General features: G+C 38.7%; 1 protein-coding gene across 9 annotated transcripts in view; it reads right to left on the reverse strand.

Annotated features, from left to right (window-relative positions):
* The window catches only part of PDZD2 (PDZ domain containing 2), a 499,259-nt gene that overhangs the window by 374,989 nt on the left and 106,562 nt on the right, over positions 1 to 17,708 (reverse strand). For 8 of the 9 annotated variants that reach the window (XM_074279477.1, XM_074279472.1, XM_074279471.1 and 5 more), the window contains one exon: positions 15,472 to 15,567. The exons of the other annotated variant lie outside the window; for it this stretch is intronic. The gene's annotated coding sequence lies outside the window, so the exon portion shown is untranslated. The remainder of the gene's footprint in view (positions 1 to 15,471; positions 15,568 to 17,708) is intronic. 9 annotated transcript variants of the gene reach the window in all.

Below are 17,708 nucleotides of genomic sequence, written 5' to 3' on the forward strand. Positions count from 1 at the left end.
AGACACACACAAAAAATAATAAGACAAGGTCTCTTAATAATAGAGGTCATGACCTACACTGGATATTGGGTGGTATGCTTGATCCTGCCTGGGACTAAATATTCCCCAGGAAGGAGCTCAACTTTCTCTGACAGTCTGAGAGAAGAACACTTTGACAAGGGTGAAATTACTAGCTGGAGGGGTCCTGGGTCATCATGCTAAGGCTTTCAAGGACTCATCCTAACACTGAGATCCAACATCCATCCAGGAACCCCCTAGTCCCAAAGGACCCAATCAGCAATCATTGCTCTAGCAAACCAACAGTCTTCCTTCTGAAGAAAAGGACTTTTCCTATTTCTAATAATTCCTTGAGCATTAAAAAAAAAAAAAAAAAAAAAGAATTACAGTCCTAATTTCCTGCTCCACTGAACAGCACCTTGATTTCAAGCCCAATTATTGTTTCCTCTGCACTAAAATGGAGAAAGAGGGAGGGGTAGTAGAGATAAGAGGAGAGAAGGTTGAAAATTCCAGTAAATATGAGGCCAAGCTTGAGTGGATGTTAGAAATACTCCAAATGAAAAAGACACAGGAGCCAGGGACCCGAGACACTTCCCCAACTCAAGACTCTGCTCCTGAGACTCAGGGTTGCTGTTTCATCCCAGCAGATGGCTGCACAAGCACTGCACTCCTTTCTACAGAAGATGCTGAGCTCATCTAAGCTGATGGGCAGCAGTCTTGGGTACAGAACCATCACTAAAAGAAAGAAAAAAGGCTGGTCTGGCTCAAGAAATACGCACATCCCTTTTTCAGGTTTGGTTTCTCATACAGGGAAAAGGAACCTGGCAGCCAGAATAATCAAGAAGCAAGAAAACAGGAAAATAATCTTCTAATTTATGGTACATCATATAACAAAGCAGGCTAACAGATGGTGAGGTCTTTCATGAGAGTCTCTCTTGTTAGCATGGAAATTCAGATTAATCCGATCTTAAATACATAGATCATAGAACCCGGATTTGGAGTTTGAACTGACGTTGGAAGTCACGGAATTCAAACCCCTCAATTTATAAGGGAAGGAGTTGAAGACCAGAATGGTTAATTGATTTATTTAAGATCACACAATGAATGGAAGGAAGGAAGGAAGGAAGGAAGGAAGGAAGGAAGGAAGGAAGGAAGGAAGGAAGGGAGGGAGGGAGGGAGGGAGGGAGGGAGGGAGGGAGGGAGAAAGGGAGGGAGGGAAGAAGGGAGGAAGAAAGGGAGAGAGGGAGGGAGGGAGGAAGGAAGGAAGGGAGGGAGGGAGGAAGGAAGGAAGGGAGGGAGGGAGGGAGGGAGGGAGGAAGGAAGGAAAGAAAGGAAGGAAAGAAGGAAGGAAGGGAGAGAGGGAGAGAGGGAAAGAGGAAGGGGGGAAAGAGGGAGGAAGGGGGGGGAGAGAGAGGAAGGGGGGGGAAGAGAGAGGAAGGGGGGGGGAGATAGAGGAAGGGGGGGGAAAGAAGGAAAAGAAGGAAGGGAGGGAGGGAGGAAGCATTTATTTAGCACCTATTATGTGCCAGACACTGTGCTAAACTCTTTACAAATACGACCTCATTTGATGTTCACAATTCTGGGGACATAAGTGTTATTATTGTCTTCATATTACAGTTGCAGAAATTGAAGCGGACCAGGGATTGGTGACTTGCCCAGGGGTCACACAGTCAGTCTGTATCTGAAGTTGGATTGGAATTCAGGACTTTCTGACTCCAGGTTCAGGGCTTTCTCCACTATACCCTCTAGCTGCCTTTGAGGCAGCAATCAAACTCAAGTCATCTTGATTCAATCCAGTCAGGGCTCTATCTAGTACACCACACTGCCTCGTGAGAATGCATGCATTAGTCAAACGTACTGTAAGTATCCCCTTTTGAGAATTTTTTTTTTTAAAGAGAGTTCCCTGTTATGTGACAGGCATTGAGAAGCACTGGCTTATTACTAATGGATCAAAGTGCTCCAAATCAACTGCTTGACATTCCATACTCATCTGTTTGTTCCACAGTTGAACATCATAAAAGAATATTGAGCTATTCTGAAGGAAGAAAATCCAGGACACAGGGGAAGGAAAGCGTATGGATATCATTTAGAGAAAGATTCTTGGAAGTAGAAACATGAATGTTGACATCTGGACACACTACTGACTACCTAGAAAGAAAGAGGAATCAATCCTGACACTGTGCTACAAACTGGTTCTATAAATACAAAACCAAAAATTAAACAGCCTTTGCCCTAAAAGATCTCATATCTGTCATGTCCCTAAGGCTTTCTCCCACCTTTCCCAGCACCCTACCTTTTTCAGCTTCCTTTTGTCTTTCCCCTATTAAATTATAAGCTCCTAGCACTTAGCAGTTTCTGTCACATAGTAGATTCTTAATAAATGTTTATTAACTAAGGAGAGACAACATGCACATATATTTAAGTACACACAAAATATAGGGCTATAGAACGGATTTGTGATTTCATTAGTACATAGAATTCCCAGAGGAAACTCCATCCACAGATGCAAGTGATATCTTCTCTGCAGCTTATAGTGTTAGAGAGTTGTTTAGGGCACTGAAAAGTTAAATGATTTGCTTCAGATCATATAATCAGGTTTTATCAGAGGTGAGTTTTGAACCATCTTAACTGGCTTTGAGACTCTGCTCTTTATCCAGTATACATGCTGCTTTTCTACATAAAATATGATATACATATTTGTATATGATATCAAAATAAAACCAAGGTAGTTTTTGGGTGCAGATTACAGGGTTAGTTAGGGAAAGGATCTTGTATAGAAGTAGAAATCTTGCTAAAGAAAAAATGAGAAATTTTGAAAACCCAAATTAGCCTTGCATAGGAGAATGATATTATAATTAAAATATAATAATAACCTGTGTTATAGTACTTTAAGATTTACAAGCACTTTGTATGTTATCAACTATCCCCATAACAACCTATTGAAGTTATCTCTATTCAGCAGCTGAGGAAATGGTAGCTTTGAAAAGTTAAATGACTTATCCAGGATCACACAGCTAATAAGGGCCTGAAACAGAAACTGCACATTCTTAACTCCCTGTTCAGCATTCTATTCACTGAGCCACAATTATCTGGATATTTGTTAGAATTCTCATTCTATTATTGCTCGGTAAGAAATGACCAGCAGGAGGAATACAGAGAGGCCTGGAGAGACTTAAATCAACTGATGCTGAGTGAAATGAGCAGAACCAGAAGATCACTGTACACTTCAACAACAATACTGTATGAGGATGTATTCTGATGGAGTGGAAATCTTCAACATAAAGAAGATCCAACTCACTTCCAGTTGATCAATGATGGACAGGGGTAGCTGCACCCAGAGAAGAAACACTGGGAGGGGAATGAAAATTGTTAGCACTAATATCTGTCTGCCCAGGTTGCATGTACCTTCGGATTCTAATGTTTATTGTGCAACAAGAAAATGATATTCGCACACATGTATTGTACCTAGACTATATTGTAACACATGTAAAATGTATGGTATTGCCTGTCGTCGGGGGGAGGGAATAGAGGGAGGGGGGGTAAATTGGAAAAATGAATACAAGGGATAATATTATAAAATATATATATATATATATAAAATAAAAAAAAAAAAACAAAAAAAAAGAATTCTCATTCTGCCAAAAGCAGAATAGCTAAAAATTTCTTCCAATGCTTTAATGATAATTTCCTTCTTCCAAAGACTGAAGAATCATTAAAGGAAGCTATTGGTCTATATTTGATTCTCACCCACAAGAAAGAACAGGCTACTGAGCCAGAAGTTTGGGGGAAGAGGCAACTCCTTCTTGGAATCCATGGGACAGGAGAGGAAAGCTAAATAAGATTTTTCACATATTCCCCTTAGATTTCAAGAAAACAGATTTCAAAGATTCCTAAAAAAAGGAGAGATAAATAGCATTCCCTGAACTAAAATTCTACATAAGAGGTAAGAGGTGAGTGTCAGAAATTTGGGAAGGAAGCTCTCAAGAATGAAATTTTGAAGATAAATAAAGGAAAGGTGAGCATACTGTATCTCCTTTTGAGAATTTTTTCTCAAATCAAAAATCAAACCAAATCAAAAGATCATTGTGAATACACAGGGGATCATCAACCAACTTGGGTTTTTAAAAGAATGTTTTAAACAGAAGATTTCAATCTTAAACAGATTTGCTTTGCAATGGAGGATAAACACACAGAGTATGTCCCTATAAAAATAGTGCCAAGATTTCTAAAGTACATAATGAGATGTGGGGGTTAAGGAGGAAAAGTTAAGTACAGTTTAATTGTTGATCCAAACCCAACCTAAAATATTACATTCAACTTCATTTCTTATTATTCTTACCTCAAACAGGCTGGTCTCTATTCTTTTTAAATACTATATACCATACTATACTATATATGTATTGTAACTTGGCAATTCATCAAATCAAAAGGATATAAGGTTTGAACGTTCTCATCTTGAGGTGTGACATATTTGATTCTGACTTTACTTACAGACTTTTTGATTAAAATCATACCACTTTCACAATGTCCCACACTCTAGGATCCACTTAGGCTAGAACTGCTGTATATATCTTACCTCTTGTACTAGATTGTAGGTTCTTGAGGATAGGAACTGTGCGTGTGTGTGTCTTAGTATCTTCCTTAGCAACTGTAAAATGCCTTGCACATAATAGATGATCATTAAGTGTTTCCTTTGTGATTAATTTGTACCTGTAGGAGGGCTGTTTGGTGCAGTGGCTAGACTTCTGGACAAGTCCACAAGACTTAGATTTGAATCCACTCTCTGACTTGTGCTAAATGTTTGATCATGAGCACATCTCTGAAATGAAGGCTCCTCATTTATAAGATGAGGTTGATAATTTGATAATGTTTGTGGAATATAGTGTACAAAGTGCTTTACACATTTGTAAGCATCACATGTCAATTATTATTTGCTGAGGCTGTTTTCCCCTTCTGCACTGCCTTCTTCGTTCCAAATTCCTTCTATCTAAATCCGACCAGAGCTTCAAGTCCTAGGTTGAATATCAGCTCACCTGTGAAGCTTTCCTATTAACTCCAGCTAACGTTGACTTTCCTTTCCTAAACCTAGCATTAACTAGCTGTATCTCACATTTCATTACTGGAATGCACCATATTAGCACATAATTACATGCTGCTTTCTCCCACTAGATTGACCTTTCTAGCAAAATTTGAACTATTAGGGCAGGGACTAGATCTCAGGAATCACCAAATCCTTCGTAAAATGAACTGAATTATAGCAAAGCTACACAAGGAGAGTCCTAGTATATAGTAAGAATTATCAGCCCAAAGGTACCCCCTGTTGCAATCACAAGCTCTATAAATCCCATCCTCTTGCCTGTTTTCCCGTTGATTGCCTCTTAACCAATGAATTTCTTGAATATACTTGCATGAGACCCATCTCCAACCTAGGGGTCGAAGAATGAGGCTAAATGAAAACTTTACCCAACATGCATCGAAAGTTCACTCCTTCCCTTTCCCCATTTGGAAGCCTCCCTCCCTGCTTCCAACAGCCTCTCCAAATAGCAGAGTGTTTGTGCAATAACAGCTGTTAAAACTCATTGCCTTTGAAACCCGCTGTGGTTATGAGCAGGGTGGTCACAATACACTTTGATTCTGTAGCAACTAGTTCATGCTGTTCTCTGACAACCCAGGAATAACAACAATAGAAATGATACAGTAAGAAGGTGGGAGAGTAGGTGGGAACAGCATACATAGAGAGAAAATAACGGCTGATAATTATAAGTGCTGGTTTGGGGGCTCACAGCTTCTGGGCTGTCAGCAGCATACTTAATGGAGTTTCCAACAGGGAATTCTAGAAGATGCTGGAGGCAGATGTGACGGCCCTGAGAAAGGTGAGAACGCAAAAGTGAGGAGGTGGGAGAAGAGGAGGAGAGGGGAGAAAGGGGAAGGAGTTAAAAAAACCGAGAAGCACCTGGAACATGCAGTACAGAGGGAGGAGTAGGGGAAAAGGAGGGGTTTAGACTTTGTCAGAGGGACTAATGTTCTCGTGAAGCTGGGCAATGCAGCAGAAGGGGTGATAATACTTATTCCTGTGTCATGTACTTCCCTGAGCTTGTTTCCTCAGCTGTGAAATGGGATCATTGGACCAAATGGCCCTTGTAGCTCCAGAGTTAGGATCTTTCTGGAGCAGTACATAGAATGCTAGTCCTGGAGTCAAAAAGACTCAATTTCCCAAGTTCAAATCTGGTCTCAGGCAATGGCTGAGTCACTTAACCCACTGATGAAATTTCAGACCTGGCTGGAAAACATCACCACAACTTCTACTCTTTGAATTCAGATGGGCTTGCAGATAACTCACCTACACAGACCTGTTTTTATTGTCCAGTCATTGTTTAGTTGTATCTGACTCTTTGTAACCTCAAATTGGGGTTTTATTGGCAAAGATACTGGAGTGGTTTGCCATGTCCTTCTCCAGCTCATGAGGAACTAGTAAGTGGCTTGCCCAGGATCATACACATTTCCTTCTCCAGATCATTTTACGGATGGGACAAACAGGGTTAAATGACTTGCCCAGGGTCACACAGCTACTAAGTGTCTGAGGTTTGATTTGAATTCAAGAAGAGTTTTCTTGACTCCTGGCCCAATGCCTTATCCACTGCAATTTCTCACTGCTTTAGATCTTTTACACAGCTCCATTTTAGTTTGATTGTCATAGGGAACTTCCAGGGAGGGAACTTCCTACACCAATGCAGACTGGTACTTGCCTTTTAGCTTATAGCCTTAGAAAGTTGTCTGATAAACTAACCGGTTCCTGGGCTGAAGGTACTACTGATAACTCAACATGTCAATGCGTGCTACAATGCCTACTATTTGTAGAGTAATGTGGAATCAGGTGGAGGGAATGAGTCAAAGCAGAGGAGGACCAGGTGAAGAAGTCTGTGTTACTCATCAGCCAGGCAAAGTTTTTGTAAAAGTTTCTTAACAGAAAAAATTCAGCTTTTTTTTTAAACTGCTAAAGCAAGTTGAGAGATTTGAACAATCTAGATGGCTCAGTTCGTAGAACCATGAAAGATTCATCTTCTTGAATTCAAATCTGGCCTCAGACACTTACTAGTTATGTGACCCTAGGCAAGTCATATAACTCTGCCTCAGTTTCCTCATTTGTAAACTGACCTGGAGAAGGAAATGTGAAACCACCAAGAAAATCCCAAATGGGGTCGAAAAATTAGACACATCTGAAAAATGACTAAACAAAAAAGTTCAGACTTAGTCAAAAGGAAAAAAAACTCACTTTCTGCCTCTCTCTCCTTCCATCTTCAAAAGACATCCTATATACAACTGCTGCATGTCTCCTATTTTATTTTTGTCCCAGCTAAAAACATAACTGGAAATAAATAGATTCATTGCAGCATGACGATGCAGAGTGTCAATAAATGCAGATCCAGCTGTTGACCTGAGTTTAATGTAATGAGGCAAGATTTCCTAAATGCTTTTAATGGCCATCACACCCAAATGTCATTAAGGAGGAAGACAGGCAGAACTGACCACAGATGAATTCAAAGGCAAAGGCAGCTGTGAATGTTATGTCAGAATCAGAGCATTTAGAGACTCATCAAAGACCATGAAGAGCATGTGATGCTGTGATTTACAAACTTTTGGCCTCAGGACCCCTTTTCACTATTTTTTTTTGATGGTTGTTTTTTTGTTTGTTTGTTTGTTTGTGAGACAATCAGAGTTAAGAGTTAAGTATATGAGATCAGTTTTGAACTCAAATCCTCTTGACTCCAAGGCCGTCTAGCTAACGCCATTCCTTTTCACTCTTAAAAATTTATCAAGAATCCCAAATAACTTTTTATTTATGTGGGTTATGTCTATTGATGCTTACCATGTTAGAAATGAAAACTGAAACATTTAAAATATTTTTAAAATAACAGTAATAAACAATATAAATAACATATTTATGTGTTAACATAAATAACAGGGTTTTATGAAAAAATAAGTATATTTTCCAAAACAAAGACATTTAATGAGAAAAGCAGCATTGTTTTTCATATTTTTGCCAATGGCTGGCTTAACAGAAGCCTACAGGATTCTCCTATCTGTTTCTGCATTCAAACTGTTGGATATAATGTGCTGGTTGAAGTTTACGAAGAAAATTCAAGCTCACACAGACATGTAGGTGGAAAAGTAAGAGTATTTTAAGAGGTGAAAAATGTTTTATATTATTATGAAAATAGCTTTAGTCTCTTAGACCCCCTGAAAAGTACTCCAGGAATACTTGAACTATATTTTGAGAACCACTGACTAAAACAACTCCTTCAGACACTGAGGCTCAAAGTAAAATGACTTGACCAATGCTATTTGGATGCTAATACTGATCAGCAGCTAGGCAGCTCTTACTCTCACAAGATGGGTCGGAGTGATGCTACAGTGTCAAATAGGCTGTTTCCCTCCTCTTTATTTCTGGGTATCTTGCTTTTCTCTTTTTGATGAGGAGCCTGGTACCCTCCTCTAGCCCCAGGGGAAGGACTGCCTATCCAAATGTGCAGAAGGTTAGGCTAGCCGGGGATGGGGATTAGGACATAGCTTGTAGCAACAGAAGCAATAACCAAAGGCTGTAGACTTAGAATAGCAAATGAGGGAAAGTCGTAATAAGAGAACAGTCTCTCAGATATCTAGTTTCTCACCTCACTACCCTTTGTAATCTAGAAGAGCTGGCCTATGGAGATAAAAGCATCATAGCCTGGGTGAGAGCTCAAAAAAACCATATGACTACAATCAACTCTGTGTCACTAAATCCACATCCCTTTCTCTAAGACCATCACAACTAATACCTAGGAGGGGGCCTCATGCAGAGATTTGTACTAATGGGTCTCTCAAATGAATTATAGGGCACATTAAAAAATGAGACCCTTTCCCTAATGTCCCTGAGCTGTCATTTAGCATCAGACCAACCAGGGACATAATGTTCTGGTGACTTCTGACTGACAACTTAGCCAGCTAGTGATAGGAATTATGATTCAATACACACACACACACATTGACTGCTGCCTTTATGTCCCTTTTGACTTAGATAGTGCTTAGGGAAGTGGCAGGAATTGGGGGGAACATGGTTCTAATTATTATCAGGCAAATGAGTTCATATAGAAGACAGTGTGACAGGAGGAAAGGAAGGTATTGGAACTAGGGAATCTGTGAGAAGTAATTTTACTTTTCCTTTTCATCAAATTTGTCATCTATTAAATAGAGAGATTTGGGTCTCTTTCAGCTATGAAAATCAATAAATGAAGAATAAAGGTGATCAAAAGTATAGGTGATACAGTACAAAGAACAGACAAAATTCTGTTTTCCTTTAGCATCCTTTTTATCTTTAAATTTATTTTATTTTCAATTTACATTGATTTCAAAGTACATTCTTTCCATAACACAGTATAATTAAAAAAAGATGACTGCAATGAAACTGCAAATCTGCCATATAAAACTTGCAATTCCCTCCAAATATACAATAAAATTATCGTGAATTTTTTTTCTTTTTTTCTTTCCTCTACCCCCTCATCTTAGAGATGGCTACCATTAGAAACAAATAGCGTGTGTGTGTGTGTGTGTGTGTGTGTGTGTGTGTGTGTGTATCTATTAGTTCTTTCTCTAGATGCAGATAGCATCTCTCTCTTCATATGTTCTTTATTTTTAATTTGTGTATTTATAATAGTCAAAATGACTTTGTCATTCTTAAAACAGTATTGGTATTACTGTATAAAATGGTCTCTTAGTTCTCTAGCATTCTCTCCACACTTCTCTTCTTGTTCCTCCACAACACACACACATTTCTCCCTTTGGCTCTTGCCTAAATACCCCAATACTTTCATGTTGAGTCCCTGCCTATTCAGGCTCCCAGCATTACTTACTTTATACTTGCATATTACTCTACCCAAACTTTGTACTCTCCAATAAACAATAATTCTGTCTATTTTCAGGATCTACACATCTGTGTCATCACCAACCAACAACTAGCAGATTAGATTCCTCTGAACTGTCACTTCTACACAATGGCACAACATTTTATTCATAGAATTTGAGATAAGGTCTTAGAGTCAAGGGAATGACCCTCCCCAGATCCCACTTGCCTCAGAGTCTATGCAATAGAATTCAATTGTAGTTCAACAACCACTTATTTATTATAAGCTTGTGATACAAAACAAAACAACAACAACAAAAAAAAAAAAAAAAAAAAAAAGAAAGAAAGAAAGAAAGCAAAAAACAAGAGCAGGGACAGGACATACCAGGAAAAAGGGCAGGATAGGGAAAGGGAAGGGAAGAAAACCGGGAAGGGAAAAAAAAGAGAAAGGAAAGGGGGAAGGGAAAAGGGGAAGGAGAAAGATAAAGGTAAAGGGAGGAGGATAATTCCTGTCTTCAAAGGGCTTCCATTCTCTGTAAGGACCACAAACTGAAGGCACCAGAAATCTTGAGTGCAGCAGGAACAAAGACCAGAAGCAAAGAATCTGATTAGCCAGAGGCACTGGGCAATAAATGCTCTGGGCAAGGGGTGGTCACATCTGGAATGCATTAAGAAGGCAGACAGAAGCTGGAACAATGAGCATCATAAAAAAAAAAAAAAAAAAAAAGTCAAAGGCATCCTCAGAAACAGAAGAGATCTACAGAATACATATGTTAGCCTGAAAGGCCATTCTAAAATTCCTCCCCCTGACTCAGGATACAAAGCAGGCATAAAAATAAAAAACCCTGGGCTAATAACTGCTTCCTATAAAGAGGAGAGAGGGAGAGAGACAGAGAGGGAAAGAGACAGAGAGAGCCAGCTGCTAGGTGGTACCATAGTGCACTGAGTACTGGACCTACAATCAGAAAGACTGCTTTTCCCAAGTTAAAAACTGACCTCAGACACTACTAGCTGTGTGACCCTGGGCAAGGTACTTTACCCTGTTTACCTTAGTTTCCTCATCTATCAAATGAACTTGAGAAAGAGATCATAAACCCCTCCAGTATCTTTGCCAAGAAATTCTCAAATGGGGTCAGGAAGAATCACATTTAACTGAAGGTAATGGAACAACAACAAATGAAGGGGAAAGAAAGAATTAGACAGGAATTGATCTAGTAGGGAGGTAAAAATTAGAATCCAGACTTAGGAAAAAGTTGGAAATCTCTTGCTTGGGTTGAACAATGCTTCAATTTAATAAACAATCCAATTCAAGAAATATTCATTAAATGACTGAATACAATGCACTACCCTAGTTATTGGGGAGTCAAAAATATATAAAATAGTCCCTGCTTTCCAGGAATTTGCAGTTCATTAGAGATAATAAGAAAGGCATGCAGCTAATTGTTAAAACTTTTGCTTTCATTAAGTATATAATAGAGTTCCAACAGCAGAAGAGATTAGAAAAAAGAAAGAATGCTTGTAGGTTGGCCAAGTCAGGAATCAGTGCTTGGAATGAAGGAGAGGATTTCTTTTCTTTTTTTTTTTTTAATTTTATTTTATAATTATAAAATTTTTTTGACAGTATATATGCATGAGTAATTTTTTTATAACATTATCCCTTGTATTCATTTTTCCAAATTATCCCCTCCCTCCCTCTACTACCTCCCCTAGATGACAGGCAATCCCATACATTTTACATGTGTTACAATATAATCTAGATACAATATATGTGTGTAAATCCAATTTTCTTGTTGCACATTAAGTATTAGATTCCGAAGGTATAAGTAACCTGGGTAGATAGACAGTAGTGCTAACAATTTACATTCACTTCCCAGTGTTCCTTCGCTGGGTGTAGTTGTTTCTGTCCATCATTGATCAACTGGAAATGAGTTGGATCTTCTTTATGTTGAAGATATCCACTTCCATCAGACTACATCCTCATACAGTATTGTTGTTGAAGTGTATAGTGATCTTCTGGTTCTGCTCATTTCACTCAGCAACAGTTGATGTAAGTCTCTCCAAGCCTCTCTGTATTCCTCCTGCTGGTCATTTCTTACACAGCAATAATATTCCATAACCTTCATATACCATAATTTACCCAACCATTCTCCAATTGATGGACATCCATTCATCTTCCAGTTTCTAGCCACTACGAAAAGAGCTGCCACAAACATTTTGGCACATATGTCCCTTTCCCCTCCTCAGTATTTCTTTGGGATATAAGCCCAATAGCAGCAATGCTGGATCAAAGAGTATGCACAGTTTGATAACTTTTTGGGCATAGTTCCAAATTGCTCTCCAGAATGGTTGGATTCTTTCACAACTCCACCAACAATACATTAGTGTCCCAGTTTTCCCACATCCCCTCCAACATTCATCATTATTTGTTCCTGTCATCTTAGCCAATCTGACAGGTGTGTAGTGGTATCTCAGAGTTGTCTTAATTTGCATTTCTCTGATCAGTAGTGATTTGGAACACTCTTTCATATGAGTGGAAATAGTTTCAATTTCATCATCTGAGAACTGTCTGTTCATATCCCTTGACCATTTATCAATTGGAGAATGGTTTGGTTTCCTATAAATCAGGGTCAGTTCTCTATAGATTTTGGAAATGAGACCTTTATCACAACCTTTAACTGTAAAAATATTTTCCCAATTTGTTACTTCCCTTCTAATCTTGTTTGAATTAGTATTGTTTGTACAGAAACTTTTTAGTTTGATGTAATCAAAATCTTCTATTTTGTGATCAATAATGATCTCTAGTTCTCCTCTGGTCATAAATTCCTTCCTCCTCCACAGGTCTGAGAGGTAGACTATTCTCTGTTCCTCTAATCTATTTATGATCTCATTCTTTATGCCTAAATCATGGACCCATTTTGATCTTATCTTGGTATATGGTGTTAAGTGTGGATCCATATCTAATTTCTGCCATTCCAGTTTTCCCAACAGTGAAAGAGAGGATTTCAAAAAAGACATTTATTTGAAGGGAACTTCAATGTGTGTTGGAGAGGGAAGCAAGAGAAGACAGGATGAAATCAGTGAACACAGAAAATCTACTTCTCCTTTTCTTAGAGAAGAGCTTCTTAATTTTTGTGTGTGTCATGGACTCCTTGTAATAGTCTGGTGAAGCCTTTGGACCCCTTTCCCAGACTAATATTCTTAAAAACAAATAATAAAATACATGGAATTACAAAAGAAAATACTTTGAAATACAAGGATCAAAATATTTTCTTTTAAAAAATTCATGTGCCCCAAGTTAAGAACCCCTGTATTTTAAAAATATTATTTTCCTTTCACCACATTAAGCACCGAGAAGCATCAGTTACAGAGCTATCTTGTCCCCATATAATCTCTGCTACTGACTTATATTTACCCAAACAGAAGTTATTCCTTCCTCATGAAAAAGATAAAAGCCTATAAAATTCATTTTTAAACATGCTTTTTAATTTAGTTTTTTTTTTTTTCCTAACATAATTACTTCAACTTTGGTGTCTCATCTATCATCCACACACTCATATCTCCTAGACTCCAACATAAAATGTTCCTAATTTTTCACTTGCTCATATACTGGCGGTGGGCCTATATTCCCAAGAAACCACAATGGAAATTTATGTGAGGATGAAGGGAAAGTCTATGCTTGTTATTATGGTAAATTTCCCAAGCTCCTTATTATATGTGATATAGGACCCTTCTTTAGCTTCTCTTTCTCCATCCTTAAATCACTTTGTTGTTGAGTCATTTTTTATTGCTATTATTATCTCCATTTTATAGGCTGTTGTTCAGTCATGTCAAATGTGTCCAACACTTCATGACCCCGTTTGAGGTTTCTTGGCAACTGGAGTGATTTGTCATATCCTTCTCCAATCTTTTTTTTTTTTTTTTTGGAGGCAATTGGGGTTAAGTGACTTGCCCAGGGTCACACAGCATGGCTAGGAAGTGTTAAGTGTCTAAGTCCATATTGAACTCAGGTCCTCCTGACTTCAGGGCTGGTACTCTATTCATCTAGCTGCCCCCTCTCCAACCCTTTTTACAGATGAAAAAATTAAACAGAGTTAAATGACTTGCCCAGCATCACACAGCTAATAAATATCTGAAGCTGGATTTGAACTCAGGAAGATGAATTTTCTGGATTCTACTCTGCCACCTAACTGACTCTTAAACCACTAGCTTTCAGGAAATTGTAAAATAAATTGTTTACTTTATGGTGTCCCCAACTTCCCATTAAACATTCAGGGACATCAATGTAAGTACTTACCTTAATCCAGTCCTTGAACTTACACACACACAGAGACACACACAATTGCCTCCTACTCTTGACTCTTGCCACCAACTCTACTACTACCATCACCAAAACATACTTCTCAGAAACAGCGCGGTTGAGAATGAACAGACTTCTACATTCAAATCACACCTGTGACATTTATAAACTGTGTTACCTTGAGTTTCAATTTCCTTATCGCTAAAATGATATAGAATCATTAGAGATATGTCCATAAAATGATATATAAAATGAAGATAATACTTGTGGGGCTGCTAGGTAGTGCAGTGAATAGAGAGTTAGGTTTGGAATCAAGAAAACTCATCCCCCTGAGTTCAAATCTAGCTTCAAATCTAGCTATGTGACCCTGGAAAAGTCACTTTATTTGCCTCAGTTTCTTCACTGTCAAATGAACTGGAGAAGGAAATGGCAAACCATTCCAGTATCTTTGTCACAAAAATCCCAAATGGGGTCAAAGAGCCAGACACGACTGGAACAACTGGATAAAAACATGTGCTAAGCACTTTACAAACCTCAGCTCATGTAATCCTCACAATAACCCTGAAAGGTAGTTGCTAATAGTTGAGATTGTTGTTCAGTCATTTCAATTTTGTCTGATCTTCATCACCCACTTTGGGATTTTCTTGATAAAGAATTGGAGTGGTTTGCCATTTCCTTCTCTGGCTTCTTTTACAGATGAGGAAACTGAGTTAAGCAGGATTAAATGACATACCAGGCCACACAGCTAATAAGTGTCTTGAGGGCAGATTTGCATTCCCAAGGATGAGTCATTTTTCTCACTCCAGGCCCAGAGCTCTGCCCACTAGCTGCTTACTTTTATGCATCATTTTCATGATGACATGCTTGCCCTGGTTCTGGACAATGGGCAGTGCTCTTGAGCTTTCCCAGTCACCAGTGGAGTGAATCAGGGCTGTGTGCTTGCTTCCATGCTTTTTGAGCATGATGTTTTCAGCTTTGTTGTCAAATACTTTCATTAACAACAAACATGGCCTCAAAGTCAGCTTCTGCACTGAGGATAAATTCTGCAACCTGGAAAGGCCAAAACTAAAGGGGAAGTAGTGTTGGTGCAGGATTTCTTTCTCAGATGATTGAGCAATGCAGCCTCCAAAGCTGAGATGCAACAAAGTATGAATTGATTCTCCGCTGCTTGTGCTAATTTTGGTCTAACAATACCAAGAAAACACAGGTGTTCCAACAGCCAGCATCACACCATTTATATGCAGAACCCTCAGTTACAGCAAATGGAGAAGTTTTGAGTGCTTCAAATAAGTTTTCTTACCTTGACAGTATACTTTCCAGGGATGTTCACACTGATAATGAGATTGACACACACATTGCCAGGGCTAGCTCAATGCTCGGAAGGCTCCGAAGGAAACTGTGGGAGAGGAGAAGGTACCAGATACTGAGGTCATTTCTCAAACTAAACTGCCAAGTATTCCAATTCTACTGCAGAAAGCACGACAATTCTGTTGGGCTGACGGCATTGTACAAATGCACACTTGTCAAAAAGACTGTTTTATGGAGAACTCATGTATGGCAAGAGCTTATAAGGTGGTCAAAAAAAGCTATACAAGGACGTTCCCAAGGTCTCTTTAATTTTATGGCATGGGGGACAACCTAGCATGCTGTGCCTTCATCAGAGAAGGTGCTGTGCTTTATGAGCAAAGCAGAATTTGATTAGCTCAGAAAAAATTCAAGACGTGCAGGGAGAAGCCCTCCCAAAAGTTCACAGAGATTATTTGTTCAACCTGTGGCAGAGTGTTCTGAGCTCAGATGGTCTGATCAGCCACAGGTGGATACACTGTAACTTGATTTTAACAAAATGATATCACTTTGATCCTCTTTGAGAATGAAGGACAATTACCAACCAGTTCAGAAAACTGAGCTAAATAAAGGTAAAGTGACTTTACCAGGATCATGCAGTTATTAAGTATCAGAGTATTTCCAGCCTTCCTGATTCCAGATTCATTCTATTATCTAGATGCTTTTAAGAAGTAGAAGTAAGGAAGGAATGCATTCCAGGCATAGGAAATAGACTCTGCAAAGGCAGGAAGATGAGGGATGGACACAGTGTGTCTGAACCAGAGTATGTAGAAAGCAATAATGTATCCCTAAACTGGAAAATAGGCTGGTGCCAGATTACGTGTTTTAAATCTGAAGAAGAGTCACTTGAAAGCTATTGTTTTATTTGAGAGAGCAGAAAAAAAGGAAAGAGTGAGGAAGGTAGTCAAATGGGACAGAAAGATGGAGGAAGAAGAAAAGAGACAAAAAATCTTATGTTCCATACTGCTTCTGAAAGGTCAACAAAGGGTGGTTTGCCCTCTCATTTTTTCTTTCTGTTTAATTTTAAACCAAAAGGCTTTTGGGGTTTTTGGGTTGTTGCTTTTTTTTTTTTTTTTTAAGGAGTCTGGAAACAAACTGGATGGGATTATATAACACGGAGAGTACTTCACTGCACAAAATTCACCTGATAGTATAATGGTCAAAGGTCTGAAGTGGTTGATTTCTAGTCACATTTGAACCAGGCAAATGGAGACAGTCAAAACACTCACCGAAAACAAGGCAAGAGAATTTACTCTTGTAATATAAGTGCCCTCAAGAGGTTCTTTTTAAAAAGGGGCAATTCAAACTTAAGATCCTCTGCTGCAGTTTTTTGCTTGTTTGTTTTTCAAAAACACCAGAATAATTCATGCAAACATCAACTCCAGATGGTTCAAATACCTTTACCTCAGATTTAACATTTCTGGTCCTACCCACAAAACTTCCTGTCACATGATACCTTTCCCTACTCTTCAAACACAAATAAAAAGCCAATTATAGGGAGTGGTCAACGTAAAGGCAGTCCAGAAACCAGTATACATGGGTTGTTGCCTGTAAGAGACCAGCCACAAGACCACGAAGGAAAAAACTCCTGTGGTTTGTCCAAAGGGTGTATCCTGGGAAACCTACAAAAAGAAAGCACTAAGCAATTGGTTTGACTATAGGCTTCTATTAACTGGTCTTTAAGCAGGGCTGTCTCTAATTTGCTGGCAGAAGACACCACATCATATAATACCAGCATCCTACCATGGGATGCAAAGCCATGCTTTTTATAACACCAAGCACAGAGATTCTGCTGAACAAGCCCTCTCTTATCCAAGTCAAATCCAGCCTACTATATAACATATGCAGATTGGTATTTTTACTGATTTTTAAAAAAATATACCAAATGCTGTTGAAGGAAGTACTTCCATAGATACATGAAATTAGATGAAGCTACAGAAGGGCTTAATTTTATTCTCTAATAAGCACAACACTAGTGTGGCCAATTCATTATCAGCTACAGTAAGAAGGAACAAGAAGATTCAAAAATTGAAATAGTCTCGAAGACTCATTTTAGCTACTATATTCAATTTTGACTCTTATCGAACCTCTTACCCAGGATTACTATCTGAGATTTGCAGATGATTTTACACTTTATAAAGCATTCATATATATGGTCTTGTTTAAGCCACATAAATAACAATGTAAGATAGG

Source organism: Sminthopsis crassicaudata, chromosome 1 (assembly GCF_048593235.1).
Source record: "Sminthopsis crassicaudata isolate SCR6 chromosome 1, ASM4859323v1, whole genome shotgun sequence".
Classification (NCBI taxonomy): Eukaryota; Metazoa; Chordata; class Mammalia; order Dasyuromorphia; family Dasyuridae; genus Sminthopsis; species Sminthopsis crassicaudata.